Source organism: Bufo bufo, chromosome 4 (genome assembly GCF_905171765.1).
Source record: "Bufo bufo chromosome 4, aBufBuf1.1, whole genome shotgun sequence".
Classification (NCBI taxonomy): domain Eukaryota; kingdom Metazoa; phylum Chordata; class Amphibia; order Anura; family Bufonidae; genus Bufo; species Bufo bufo.
In genome coordinates, this window is record NC_053392.1 from 459,685,106 (window position 1) to 459,697,494 (window position 12,389).

Genomic DNA, 12,389 nt, shown 5'->3' on the forward strand with positions numbered 1-12,389 from the left:
GGTCAGAAGCACAGAGGTTAAGAAATGATAAGCTCAGAGTCCTGTCTACAAATGCTCGCAGTTTAGGTAAAAAAATCAATGATCTTGGGTCAATAATGGCATCTGAGAATGTAGATTTAGTGGCTGTTACGGAGACATGGTTTAATGAAAGAAATGACTGGGACATAACCATACCAGGGTACTCTTTATACAGAAGAGACAGAGAAGGCAAGAAAGGAGGAGGAGTGGCCCTGTATGTGAAAGATAGCATTAAATCTAACCTAATACAAGTTGGTGAGGCCAACATAGAGTCAGTTTGGGTTACGTTGCAGTTTGCTAACCATGCAGTAACTCGTGTAGGTGTGATATATAGACCACCTGGTCAAGTTAAAGAACTAGATGATCTACTAGTTGAAGAAATAGCTAAAATGACAATGAAAGGAGAAGTTATCATTATGGCATTATGACATAGTGGGAATAACTGAGACATGGCTGGATGATAGCTATGACTGGGCAGTTAATGTACAAGGTTACAGTCTGTTCAGAAAGGATCGTCAAAACCGGAGAGGTGGAGGGGTCTGCCTTTATGCAAAGTCTTGTCTAAAGCCCACACTCCGTGAAGATATAAGTGAGGGACATGAACATGTGGAGTCACTATGGGTAGAGATACATGGAGCTAAAAACAACAATAAATTACTAATAGGAGTCAACTATAAACCACCTAATATACCAGAGTCCACAGAAAATCTACTACTAAACGAGATAGACAAGGCGGCAAATCATAATGAGGTGGTTATTATGGGGGACTTCAACTACCCAGATATAGACTGGGAAACTGAAACTTGTATATCTCATAAAGGAAACAGATTCTTGGCAATAACCAAAGACAATTATCTCTCCCAACTGGTTCAGGACCCGACTAGAGGGACGGCCATACTGGACTTAATATTAACCAATAGACCTGACAGAACAACAGACGTGCAGGTTGGGGGACACCTGGGAAATAGTGACCATAAAGTAATAACCTTCCAATTATCATTCAAAAGAGCGTTTCTACAGGGAGGAACAAAAATACCAAACTTCAAAAAAGCTAAATTTAGCCAACTAAGAGAGGCCATAGACCTATTTAACTGGGACAAAGTCCTCAAAAATAAAAATACAGCCAAAAAATGGGATATCTTTAAAAACATCCTAAAATCTCATTGTGAGAGGTACATACCGTATGGGAATAAAAGGTTAAGGAACAAAAAGAAACCAATGTGGATAAACAGAACTGTAAAGAAAACAATAAATGACAAAAAGAAAGCATATAAAACACTAAAACAGGAGGGTAGCACGGAAGCACTGAAAAACTATAAGGAAAAAAACAGAACATTTAAAAAACAAATAAAAGCGGCCAAACTAGAGACCGAGAGATTAATTGCCAAAGAGAGTAAAACGAACCCTAAAATGTTCTTCAATTATATAAATGTTAAAAAGTATAAATCTAAAGGTGTCGGCCCTTTAAAGAGTAATGAGGGGGGAGTCGCAGAGAGCGACGAGGAGAAAGCAAAGCTGTTAAATATTTTTTTCTCCAATGTATTCACTGAGGAAAATAAACTGTCAGATGAAATGCTGAATGTTGAAATAAATTCGCCATTAAAAGTGTCCTGTCTGACCCAGGAAGAAGTACAACAGCGACTTAAAAATATCAAAATAGACAAATCGCCAGGACCGGATGGCATACACCCCCATATCCTAAGGGAATTAAGTAATGTCATAGCCAGACCCTTATTTCTGATATTTGCGGACTCTGTACTGACAGGGAATGTCCCACAGGATTGGCGCATGGCAAATGTGGTGCCAATATTCAAAAAGGGTCCAAAAACAGAGCCTGGAAACTATAGGCCGGTAAGTTTAACATCTGTTGTGGGTAAACTGTTTGAAGGTTTTCTGAGAGATGCTATGTTAGAGCATCTTAACGGAAATAAGCAAATAACGCCATATCAGCATGGCTTCGTGAGGGATCGGTCATGTCAAACTAATTTAATCAGTTTCTATGAGGAGGTAAGTTCTAGACTTGACAGCGGCGAATCAATGGATGTCGTGTATCTGGACTTCTCCAAAGCATTTGACACTGTACCACATAAAAGGTTAGTATATAAAATGAGAATGCTCGGACTCGGAGAAAACGTCTGTAAGTGGGTAAGTAACTGGCTCAATGATAGAAAACAGAGGGTGGTTATTAACGGTACATACTCAGATTGGGTCACTGTCACTAGTGGAGTACCTCAGGGGTCAGTATTGGGCCCTATTCTCTTCAATATATTTATTAATGATCTTGTAGAAGGCTTGCATAGTAAAATATCAATTTTCGCAGATGACACTAAACTGTGTAAAGTAATTAACACTGAAGAGGACAGTATACTACTACAGAGGGATCTGGATAGATTGGAGGCTTGGGCAGATAAGTGGCAGATGAGGTTTAACACTGACAAATGTAAAGTTATGCACATGGGAAGGAATAATGCAAGTCACCCATACATACTAAATGGTAAAACACTCGGTAACACTGACATGGAAAAGGATCTAGGAATTTTAATAAACAGCAAACTAAGCTGCAAAAAACAGTGTCAGGCAGCTGCTGCCAAGGCCAATAAGATAATGGGTTGCATCAAAAGAGGCATAGATGCCCGTGATGAGAACATATTCCTACTACTTTACAAATCACTGGTCAGACCACACATGGAGTACTGTGTACAGTTCTGGGCTCCTGTGAACAAGGCAGACATAGCAGAGCTGGAGAGGGTCCAGAGGAGGGCAACTAAAGTAATAACTGGAATGGGGCAACTACAGTACCCTGAAAGATTATCAAAATTAGGGTTATTCACGTTAGAAAAAAGACGACTGAGGGGAGATCTAATTACTATGTATAAATATATCAGGGGGCAGTACAGAGATCTATCCCATCATCTATTTATCCCCAGGACTGTGACTGTGACGAGGGGACATCCTCTGCGTTTGGAGGAAAGAAGGTTTGTACACAAACATAGAAAAGGGTTCTTTACGGTAAGAGCAGTGAGACTATGGAACTCTCTGCCTGAGGAGGTGGTGATGGTGAGTACAATAAAGGAATTCAAGAGGGGCCTGGATGTATTTCTGGAGTGTAATAATATTACAGGCTATAGCTACTAGAGAGGGGTCGTTGATCCAGGGAGTTAGTCTGATTGCCTGATTGGAGTCGGGAAGGAATTTTTTATTCCCCTAAAGTGAGGAAAATTGGCTTCTACCTCACAGGGTTTTTTTTTTTGCCTTCCTCTGGATCAACTTGTAGGATGACAGGCCGAACTGGATGGACAAATGTCTTTTTTCGGCCTTATGTACTATGTTACTATGTTACTATGGGAGATTTCAATCTTCCAGATATAAACTGGAAAACCAAAATAGCAAGTTCTACCAGGAGTACAGATATTCTAAATTCCCTACTGGGGTTATCTCTACAACAAGTGGTTGAGGAGCCAACCCGGAGGGAGGCCATTTTGGATTTGGTATTCACAAATGGGGATTCGGTATATGATGTCATTGTAGGCGAAACCTTGGGATCTAGTGATCACCAGTCAGTGTGGTTTAATATAAGAACTGTGAAAGAGTCCCACCACACAAAAACAAAAGTTTTAGATTTTAGAAAAACAGACTTTTCAAAAATGAAATTAGTCATAAATGAGTCCTTATCAGACTGGAACGGATTACATGGAGTCCAGGAGAAAAAGGTGCATTATTGAAGGCAACAGAAAATTGCATTAGACTTGTCAGTAAAAGCAAAAAAAGGAAGAGACCACTGTGGTACTCAGCAGAAGTGGCCCAAATCATTAAAAATAAAAAGCTAGCATTTTGTAATTATAAAAAAAAACAGAGCAATGAAGATAAGGAAATCTACAAGATTAGGCAGAGAGAGGCCAAGCAAGTTATAAGAACTTCTAAAGCGCAGGCAGAAGAAAAACTAGCTCAGTCTATGAAAAAAGGGGATAAGACATTCTTCAGATATATAAATGAAAAAAGGAAATTAAAACAAGGAATAACTAAATTAAAAACAAAGGACAGAAGGTATGTAGAAGAGAATAAAGGGCTAGCCGACTGCCTTAATGAATACTTCTGTTCAGTTTTTACAAAAGAAAAAGGAGAAGGACCTCCACTAGAAAGGATGACTAATAAATCATTTGATGCATGTATCTTTACAGAGGAAGATGTTCTAAGTTTGCTGTCTAAGGTGAAGACAAATAAGTCACAGGGGCCTGATGAGATACACCCAAAATTATTAAAAGAGCTTAGTGGTGAGCTGGCAAAACCGCTAACAGATTTATTTAACCAATCATTAGTAACAGGAGTCGTCCCGGAAGATTGGAAATTGGCAAATGTCGTGCCCATTCACAAGAAAGGTAGTAGGGAGGAATCGAGCAACTATAGACCAGTGAGTCTGACATCAATAGTAGGCAAATTAATGGAAACCCTATTAAAGGATAGGATTGTGGAACATCTAAAATCCCATGGATTGCAAGATGAAAAACAACATGGGTTTACTTCAGGGAGATCATGTCAAACAAATCTTATAGATTTTTTTGACTGGGTGACTAAAATAATAGACGGTGGAGGTGCAGTAGACATCACATATCTAGATTTTAGCAAGGCTTTTGACACTGTCCCACATAGAAGACTTATCAATAAACTGCAGTCATTGAGCATGGACTTCCATATTGTTGAGTGGATTAGGCAGTGGCTGAGTGACAGACAACAGAGGGTTGTAGTCAATGGAGAACATTCAAAACAAGGTCATGTTACCAGTGGGGTTCCACAGGGATCTGTACTGGGACCAATTTTGTTTAATATCTTCATAAGTGATATTGCAAAAGGCCTCGATGGGAAGGTGTGTCTTTTTGCTGATGACACAAAGATATGTAACAGGGTTGATGTTCCTGGAGGGAAACGCCAAATGGAAAAGGATTTAGGAAAACTAGAAGAATGGTCAGAACTCTGGCAACTGAAATTTAATGTGGATAAGTGCAAGATAATGCACCTGGGGAGTAAAAACCCAAGGGCAGAATATAGAATATTTGACACAGTCCTGACCTCAGTATCTGAGGAAAGGGATTTAGGAGTAATTATTTCAGAAGACTTAAAGGTGGGAAGACAATGTAATAGGGCAGCACGAAATGCCAGCAGAATGCTTGGATGTATAGGGAGAGGTATAAGCAGTAGAAAGAGTGAAGTGCTTATGCCGCTGTACAGAACACTGGTGAGACCTCACTTGGAGTATTGTGCGCAGTACTGGAGGCCATATCTCCAGAAGGATATAGATACTCTAGAGAGAGTTCAGAGAAGAGCTACTAAACTAGTACATGGATTGCAGGATAAAACTTACCAGGAAAGGTTAAAGGACCTTAACATGTATAGCTTGGAAGAAAGAAGAGACAGAGGGGATATGCTAGAAACTTTTAAATACATAAAGGGAATCAACTCGGTAAAGGAAGAGAGCATATTTAAAAGAAGAAAAACTACCACAAGAGGACACAGTTTTAAATTAGAGGGGCAAAGGTTTAAAAGTAATATAAGGAAGTATTACTTTACTTAGGGAGTAGTGGATGCATGGAATAGCCTTCCTGCAGAAGTGGTAGCTGCAAATACAGTAAAGGGGTTTAAGCGTGCATGGGATAGGCATATGGCTATCCTTCATATAAGATAGGGCCAGGGGCTATCCATAGTATTCAGATATATTGGGCAGACTAGATGGGCCAAATGGTTCTTATCTGCCGACACATTCTATGTTTCTATGTTTCTATGTTTCTATGTCACAAAATACCACGGTTATTTGGAAACAGTGATATCGCCATATCACTGTTTCTTAATACCGCGGTATATTGTTGACACCCGTTTACTGCTCAATCCTACTATAGCCATGGGTGAAGATGTTGGAAATTGGTAGATGCAACAGGAGAACGAATGCATGACATTTCTCTTATTTACCAAGGAGGAGGGTATAAAAGGGATTGTGTTGTTTCAGGAGGAAACTAGACAATGCCTGGGATCCTACTGAAATAAAGAACAGGTTAACCACACAAATCCCTCGCCACCTCTCCGGTTCTTAAGACCAGGCTGAGGCCAGTGATTGCAGTTCTTTATTTGAGACATATTCCAGGGGTTGTCTCGCTTCCTCCTGAAACCGGCAACCCCTTCAAGTTTCTCATTGATCATGTAATTGATGATTTTATGCTTTACTTCAGTAATCACTTGACAAATATCAAGGTTAATTTTGCCACAACAAGAAAGAAAATAATTTTTGTTTGGATTGAGAACACATTCTGTTTGCTTGTTGTGGATTTTCTTATGGGTTTTTAAAGGGGTTAACCGACCTTTAAAATAAAATAATAAAATACAACAGCAAATGTTATTAAATACCAAAAAAACAATAATCACCTCTCAAATCACCCACACATCCAGTGCAGAAGCTCTGATGGTCCCTCAGTCTTTGTTTACAATTGGCTAGGCCGTGACTACTGTAGCCAATCAGAGGTCTCCGTCATCAAAGACTGAGAGGCGCATCAGAACTTCTGTGCTGGATCGGTAATGGAGTATGAAGGTGAGTATAGTTTGTGTTAAAGGGCAGATAATCACTTTAGCCCCTTCCTGACGGAGCAATTTTCAGCTTTTCCCTTTTGCATAATTTTTGCATCGATTTTCACTTCCTTCCCAGAGCCATAACTTTTTTATTCCTCCGTTCATATAGCCATACAAGGACTTTTTTTTTTTTTTGAGAAACAAGTTGTATGTAGTTTTATGGCATTCTATATGTGGTAAGACTGACCTGTTATTTCATTCTGTGGGTCATAACAATTAGAGCATTACCACATTTGTATAGCTTTTCTTGTGGTGTAATGCTTTTAGAAGTGAATTTTAGGTGCACTTTAGGGAGGGAAAAGTGTAATAAAAATACAAAATACATTATTAAAGTACATTACAAAAACTGTTATTAAGACATTAGGGACCCATTCACAAAAAAATCATACAAAAGTTTTGTTTAATCACTCCCACCACACACACACACCCACAAACATGTATGAATAACATTTTACCTTGTCCTGTGTATTACTGTGTATTCTCTGTGTCCAATCTTTCACATAAAATCCTATTATAATTTCATACACATTTTTGACCAAAGCAACAAACTTCTGTCAATCAAAAATGACATTTTGACATCACCGTTAAAGGGGTTGTCTCACTTCAATGAGTGGCATTGATCATGTAGCGAAAGTTAATACAACCACGTATTAATGTATTGTTATTATCCATATTGCCTCCTTTGCTGGTTGGATTCATTTTTCTATCACATTATATACTGCTCATGTCCATGTTTACAGATCACTCTGCAATCAATCAGTGGTGGTCGTGCTTGCACGATATAGGAAAAAGCACTAGTCTATGTGCGCTCCCATGGTCCCTGCTACAAGAGAGGCTGATGCTTTTTCCTATAGTGTGCAAACACGACCACCACTGCTGGATTGAAGGGTGGTCTGTAACTATGGAAACAAGCAGTGTATAATGTGATGGAAAAATGAATCCAGCCAGCAAAGGCTACTTTCACACTCGCGTTTTGGGCGGATCCGTCATGGATCTGCAAAAAACAGATCAGTCACAATAATACAACCGCATGCATCTGCCATGAACAGATCTGTTTGTATTATCTGTAACATAGCCAAGAAGGATCTGTCATGAACTCCATTGAAAGACAATGGGAGACGGATCCATTTTCTATTGTGCCATATTGTGTCAGAGAAAATGGATCCGTCCACATTGACTTACATTGTGTACCAGGATGTATCCGTTTGGCTCAGTTTTGTAGTACCTTCAGGCTACGGACAGTGCGTCCCGAGAGGCTCAATGAATTTATGCCTTCTTCATTTGAGATGGTCATAATAGATCTGCTGTGAAGGGTGGGTTTTAAAGTTTTATAATATATATCTTGGAGTGCTCCTATGTAGTTGTCTACAATCCATCAATTTGAATAAACATCAACCTGTCTAGGGTTTATTAATCTGAACATGCCCTTCTTGGTATATAACCTCTGACATCTCTCCCACTGCCGTTCGGTTTGTGGGTGTAGGGGTGTCAGTACAATATGACATAACGTATTTCATTTATATTCACTTCTAGTGAATTTAGAGTCAATATTTGATACCTACCTGCTGCGTTACTAATCGCCGATGTATTCCTGTTTAATTTCAGTGTTTTGACACTTGTTATGGTCCGTCCCTGGAGTGGGCGGCTGACATAGGGGCGGTGGTTTACTATGGTAACCGCATGTCTAGCTCCTTGATTGGCCGTCTGGGGGATGAGCTCCGCCTTTGATAGGAGTGGCCTAGGTGACTTAATCAGCTGCTCTCGGCGCCCGCATCACGGCCATCCTAGCGCCGACATTGCCGCCTCCACATGTGAGAGGGGCAGCGCAGTTTGTTTGTTTGTCAGTGTTGTCTGTTTAAGCCCTCAGCTCCTGATGATTTACCACAAAGAAATGCGTTGAGCATATAATGGGCGGTACATAGGCATATACAGACTGAAGCTGCTAGGTGTAGGGCGCTGTGCCGTCCCGGACACTAAATTATCTGTGTGAGGGTGACATTACTAGGGGAGTTAATAGGAGGATTTGGGGGTGAATTTAAAGGCTACACAGTGTGAGCGTGTACTAACGCTTTTATTGAACACTGTATATAGCATTTCTGCCCACTCCTCTCCCTGCAAGTAGTGGTGTCTCCTCTGTGCTCGGTCTTTCTTTCTTTATTTGTGGAAGCATCACATCATTAAATTGGTGGATGCTCTACAATTGATAGGGGTTTGCAAGCTCATTTCTGGCAGAGATACCTCCTCCATGTACCCCGCATAAAGCGATAGGGGTGGGAATACTTTCTGACCAGAATTAGTGCCAATTGCTGCATTTATAGCTATACAAGGGATAACCCTTATTGTGAACATTATTTTGCATAGGAATTCACTCTCGTTCCAATCATTTAGTTCAACAAAAGGCAAACTTTATTTGTGGATAAAGATTAGGGTTCGAGTTTGTAAAGAGGGATAGGAAACTAAATACATGTAAAATTCTCTATTTAATTTAATGAATTGAATGGTGCATATCAATGGTTTTGCATTTGCACCAGTGAATGCCATTTTTGCAACCAGGGTTTTGCAAACTACGGTATATCTTTTAGGGATAAGGGATGTGTTTAAGTGATTTAGTTGCCAGGTTGAATTTTCTTGCCATTAGAACGTGTTATAATTAGATGCGTGTCTCTGTGTTTACATGTGTGGCTCATGTGAACTTCGCATAAATTCAAATTTATGAGACTTGTTTGGAAGGCCTTTTGTGCAGAAAGGGTATGCTGTGCCCCGTTTTTTTTTTTTTTTAATCTATGTATTGCAAGTTATATGAAAGTGGATTATTGTAAGGGGGTTCTTTGCATCTAAAGTACTGCTTGGGTCATAAACATGACCTTTTTATACATCTTTGTACAAACAAAAATTACAATTTGATGCAAAACTGCATGAAGCTGCATGTGAGCGCAAAGAGATGAGTGCATTTTTATTATGTGACTAGTTAAGCGTTTTGGTTTAAAAAAAAGATATGGGTATGAAAGAAAAAAAAAGATATAGTGCAAAAATGTCCAGAAACCCTGTGCAGCATTGAGGTTTAACATAAGGTGTTTTTGTGTACTTTGTTTGGATTTTTTATTATGTTTTTTTTCCCCAAAGAATATCGACAAACTATTTTGTTAACTCTTTTTAGACTAACTTTGACATGCCTTCCAACTTTTGAAAAGTCCAAAAAGGGGCAACAACAGCGACGCAACATGTTTTTTACACTAAGCCACTTCTCTAACTCCATCTAGTGTCTGTCTATACACGCCCAATCTCACCTAATCCCCCTTGTGTTCCCAAATGGCAGTTATACCTTTTTAGTGGCCCCTTCACAGTAGAATGCCCCTAAGTGCCCCTACAGAGTAATTATGCCCCTTTACTGTCCCCAAACAGTTGTTATGCCCCCTTATTGCCCTTTCACAGTAGTTATGCCCCTTAGTGCCTGACAGTAGAATGTTCTCTTAGTGCACCACATAGTAGTTATTGTCCTCACATGCCCCCTTAATACCCTCTCTGCAGGAGAAGGCCCTCTTAGTGCCCCGGCACAGTAATTATGCCCCCTTAGTGCTCCCACACACTTGTTATGTTCCCTTAGTACCAACATACAGTAGTTATGTTCCCTTAGTGCCCCACACAATAGTGTTCAGGACGCAGATACAGTTAAAATCAGGACATACCTCAGCTGTTCCAGGACCGCGGTACAGCTGGCGAAATTAAGGACTGTCCTGCTGGATCAGGGACAGTTGGGAGGCATAGATTATATGATGCTGTCTGCATACATTTATATCTCTTATACTCTGAAGTGGCTCAGGACAGCATTGCTCTGTCGTTATGGCAGCATAGTCCTCAGCTTAGGACAAGTAGGGGACAACAGGCCCTTCCTCATGAATATTGATTGCCTATACTCAAGATCATCATATCTTATTGATGGGGCCAGTGACGTTGTGTTCATCAGTTACATGGCCTATTTGTAGCTCACTCCCATAAATGGGCCTGGGTTGCAATATCAAGCACAGTCACGACACACTGTACAACATTGTGCTTTGTAAGCTGTGACAGCATTCAGTGGAGCACCGTGGCCTCTTCAAACAGCTAATTGGCACAGTGATTTGCAACTTAACCAGAAAATTCCAGTGCACACACAGTACATGATATTTAAGAATTCTAGACTTTTTTTTTCTTCTGCATCCAACAAGGGAGTGTGGCTTAGTGGAAAGTGGGTGTGGCAGTATACAGTTACTAATACTATCTTAACATATATATATAAAAAAACATGTTCAAACACAAACAATAAATAATTTTAGCTCACTCTTACATGCCACGGCTGTGCACGGAAACTGCGGACCAGGGAGCAATCCAGCCAAAGTGCAAAAACGCTAAAATTCCAGCAATCAGGCCACTGTTAAAATCCTAGCGTTTATTGCATCATCTTAAAATGCATTAGCCGACCGTAGAGCAAAGCAGTCTACACGTTCCGACAGAAAGTCTTAATCATGACCGTGGTCATGATTAAGACTGTATGTCGAAACACATAGACCGCTTTGCTCTCCGGTCGGCTAATGGATTTTAAGATGATGCAATAAACGCTGGGATTTCAACAGCGGCCTGATTGCTGGAAGTTTTGCATTTTTTCACTTTGGATAAAAAACAAGTTTTATGCTTTATTAAACCCTAACTAACTGACTACAGGCCTGGTCTCAGTCTCTAGGATTCTAGGCGCCAACATTGTAATGAGGTGCATGCACGATTAGTCTTACCGACCCTGGTCTGCTCTGCATCAGCTGGTGACTGTGAATCGAACAAAGGCTTCTTCAACAAGCTGTCACACTTGTGACAGGTGTTAGAAGGTCTTAAAGACTGCACATGAGTGATCTGACAGCCTCTTTTGGTTTCACTTTGTCTGTGTGTTGCTGGTATGTCCACACCTCCTGTTCAGGTGTGAATCATGTGACCTTTACCTCTCCCTATTTAGTCTGACTTTACCCATCACTCCTTGCTCTGGATAGCTTAATTTGGTTCTTGTTAAATTACTGTTCATCCATCATCCTCAGAAGTTAAGTGTTCCACTTGTTGTGTTTTGTATTCCTGCCCCCCGGTTGTTTACTAGGCCTCAGCGAGACGCTGGTTCCTTCACCAGGGAAGGAACGGGTTGTCTCTGCCCTGTCATTACCTTTAGGGCATCTGAGGGTTACCAGGGTTTTCAAGTTTACTGTGTATGGGCATCTCTACCATTGTTCCGGTGGTGGGTCTCCCGGACAGGTTTTCCAGGGGTAGTGACAATTTTATCCGGTTCAGGGAGTCATGTAAATTATACTTTAGGCTGCGTCCATACTCTTCTGGGGATGAGTATCAACATGTGGGTATGATTATTTCGTTGCTTAAAGGGGACGCCCAATCTTGGGCTTTTTCTCTGCAGACTGGATTACCATCCCTCCGGTCAGTAGATGAATATTTTAAAGCCTTGGGTCTTATCTACGATGACCCGGATCAGATCTCTCAGGCTGAGACCAAGTTACGGGGTTTGCGGCAGGGAGAACGTTCCGTGAAGACCTATTGCTCTGAATTTAGGAGATGGGCTACCGATACAGAGTGGAACGATTCTGCTCTCCGTAGCCAATTCTGTCAGGGTCTCTCTGAGAGACTGCAGGACGCGTTGGCTTTTCATGAAAATCCTGAGTCATTGGAAGCAGCTATGTCCCTTGCTGTACGTCTTGATAGACGCCTGAGGGAGAGATCTAGGGGTCCTCACCTTC